Here is a 3526-nt window from a genome sequence, read left to right on the forward strand (position 1 = left end):
GGCCTGCATATTCGTTGCTTTCACCTTCTTCGCTCTCATCAACGCCATGCTGAGCATCGTCTCATCCTCATCGTGGCCATTTTCACCTTAATCGTCTCCGCCTCCTTCTTTGTCTGCATCGCCTTCATCGTCGCTGCCATAGTTTTCGTCGTGGCTATCATCGTCATTGTAGTAGCCATCTTCATCCTCATCATTGCCGCAATCTCTGCCTACATCACCATCAGCGCGATCTTCTCACCTACGTCTTCATCTTCCTCGTCTTCATTGCCATCGTCTTGGGCATCACCTTGCCCTCGCTATGGCCATCTTCGCCACCATGGTCATCATCGCCACCATCTCTTCCTGCATCACCTTCATCATCTCTGCCACAGTTGTCATGGCCATCCTCATTGTCTTCGTCTCTGTCATCGCCATCATCGCTGCGATCTTCTCGCCTTCGTCTTCATCTTCCTCGTCTTCATCGCCATCGTCTTGGGCATCACCTTGCCCTCGCTGTGGCCATCTTCGCCACCATGGTCACCATCGCCACCATTTCTGCCTGCATCACCTTCATCATCTCTGCCACAGTTGTCATGGCCATCCTCATTGTCATTGTCTCTGTCTGTCATCGCCATCATCATCGCTGCGATCTTCTCGCCTTCGTCTTCATCTTCCTCGTCTTCATCGCCATCGTCTTGGGCATCACCTTGCCCTCCCTATGGCCATCTTCACCACCATGGTCATCATCGCCACCATCTTTGCCTGCATCACCTTCATCACCTCTGCCACAGTTTTCATGGCCATCCTCATTGTCTCTCTCTCTGTCTGACATCGCCGTCTTCGCTGCAATCTTCCCGCCTTCGTCTTCATCTTCTTTGCCTTCGCCGCCATCGTCTTGGGCATCATCTTGCCCTCACTTTGGCCATCTTCACCACCATCGGCATCATTGCCACCATCTCTGCCTATGTCATCGCCATCATCGCCGCAACTTCATAGCTTGCACCTTCACCGCCCGCATAATCGCCACCATCTGGGACATAATCTCGCCCTCTTCATTCCAATCTTTCGTTGCCGTTGTAACAATCACCCTCACCATACTAACCTTTGTCACCGCCACCCTTGTCTTCGCCTCCTTACCCATCTTCGCTACACCAGTCTGTCTGTCCTCCCTGCCCATCCTCCATCATCCCAACGCCATTTCATCTGTCCTCCCTGCCCATCCTCCATCATCCCAACACCAGTCCATCTGTCCTCCCTTCCCATCCTCCATCTTCCCACCGCCATTCCAACTGTCCTCATTCTGTCTGTCCTCCCTACTCTTTTTCCATCTCCCGTTGCTGCCATCTTCCCACTCCTTCTTCCCACTCCATCGCCCCGTCTTCCCACTCCATTGCCCCGTCTTCCCACTCCATCGCCCCGTCTTCCCACTCCATCGCCCCGTCTTCCCACTCCGTCTTCCCACTCCATCTTCCCACTACATCGCCCCGTCTTCCACTCCATCGACCCCGTCTTCCCTCTCCTTCTTCCCACTCCATTGCCCCGTCTTCCCACTCCATCTTCCCACTACATTGCCCCGTCTTCCACTCCATCGCCTCATCTTCCCACTCTGTGTTCCCACTCCATCGCCCCGTCTTCCCACAGCGTCTTCCCACTCCATCGCCCCGTCTTCCCACACCGTCTTCCCACACCGTCTTCCCACTCCATCACCCCCACCCCCCCTCCCCCTCGCTTCTGTTGGACCATCAGGAGCACCCCTTCTACCTTACCAGGTCGCTCCTGCTGTGCATGCGGGTCGGTGGCTGCTTTTGGGGCCTTTAAACTACATGTACAACACGTGCATCATTCCATTAAGTCGCTCAACACTACCTTTCCACTTCAACCGATTTCTGCCACCAAGGACCTCATACATTCCTATACTCGAATAGGCTGGCAGCACCTTCAAATACCTTACTTAATTATTCCCTACCTTTCTTTCCTTTGACTTCCACACTGCCTTCCCCATGCATCGGTTCATCCTCTGGCTTTCTCAAAGACTACAAGGTCAGACTTCCAACACTCAGTTGCTTCTTAAATCCTAGCAGTGGTCGAAAGTTCTGATTTAATTTTTGGGGCTTCGGCTTCACGGTTTACAGCGAAGCTGCCCCGAACTCCATCCCAAATACTCTGAGTTCGCTCCCCCTCTTTCTTCTTCTCTGCCCAGTCAAGGGCGTGGGTCAATACTACCAAAGTGGAGTTATGTGTCATAACTAAGTTTTGAGAGTGATCCACGCCCTCACTCCTCCCACTTCCATCCCTATTTAAACCGTCACTTCCTCTCTACCTACTCATTGAACAAACCTCGCACCCACCTCCTCCCCATCTTCCTCCTTCTTTAATTTTATTCTCTTCTCATGTTTCTCTTCATGAGAGGGGGGGGGGCTTCGGCTTCACGCTTTACAGCGAGGCTGCCCCGAACTCCATCCCAAATACTCTGAGTTCGCTCCCCCTCTTTCTTCTTCTCTGCCCAGTCAAGGGCGTGGGTCAATACTAGCAAAAAGAGTCTTATTAAGGAGAAAGTAGACATTACTGAATACTGGCTATTACATATTTCCCCCAAATTATCATTTGAATTTACCTGTTCAAATCCCTAATGGAGCCTAAATCAATCATAATGTATTTCCAGCAGTGTATTAGATACATCACACAAACACTTATTTTAGGCACTTTAAACTGTCTTTAATGCAGATAAAGCTCTAGAATATGCATAACAGTGGGAATATGCAGTAGAATATGTATGAACAGGGTTGAGAAACACTGCTCTAACTTGACTTCTGTTCATTTGTAGTTTGCAGTAAGACCACATGTCCTGACATCTAACGTTTATATTACCTTCTGCCAAAAATCTCTATGAAATGTAAAGTTACACTCCTTTTTTATAAAAGGACACCATCGTAAGAAGTTTTTTTTTTAAAGAGTGGAGAAAATGTAATTACACAACAGATTTGACATGCCAATACATAATAATAATAATAATAATAATAATAATAATAATAACCAAATCTGTTATATTATTTGTATTGTATATTTATATATGTATTATTATTTTAAATATTAGGTGATAACTGATTAGTTTTTGTCATATATGTATATAATTCAGACAATTCACACATTCTTTTCTAACCACAGTAAATGTAATATGGAGTAAAATGTTTAGGTTGTAAAGTTACCTTTACTTGGATGTAACAAATAATAAACAGAATACAGAAAAAAAGGATTATTTTTAATTAAAAGTAATTCCACAAATGCTGTTCTATGACACTATAGGGTGGGCTTTGGTTTATATTAGCTCACACGCGCTCTCCAAACGAACTTCCGAAAAGAGTTGTTTTTGCATCTAACCATTCTGAAGCCCCTCGCTAAACCAACTTTCTCACTGGCGCACTTCTGGAGTTTGACGTGACGTGCAGGTCATGCATTAAATACAAACCAATAGAGGGTCTGACTGGTATATGTTTATACTTGTTATCCAACCACAAGCTTTCCGGATGGAGCGATTTATCTGTTTGCT

Source organism: Astyanax mexicanus, chromosome 25, assembly GCF_023375975.1.
Source record: "Astyanax mexicanus isolate ESR-SI-001 chromosome 25, AstMex3_surface, whole genome shotgun sequence".
Lineage (NCBI taxonomy): Eukaryota > Metazoa > Chordata > Actinopteri > Characiformes > Acestrorhamphidae > Astyanax > Astyanax mexicanus.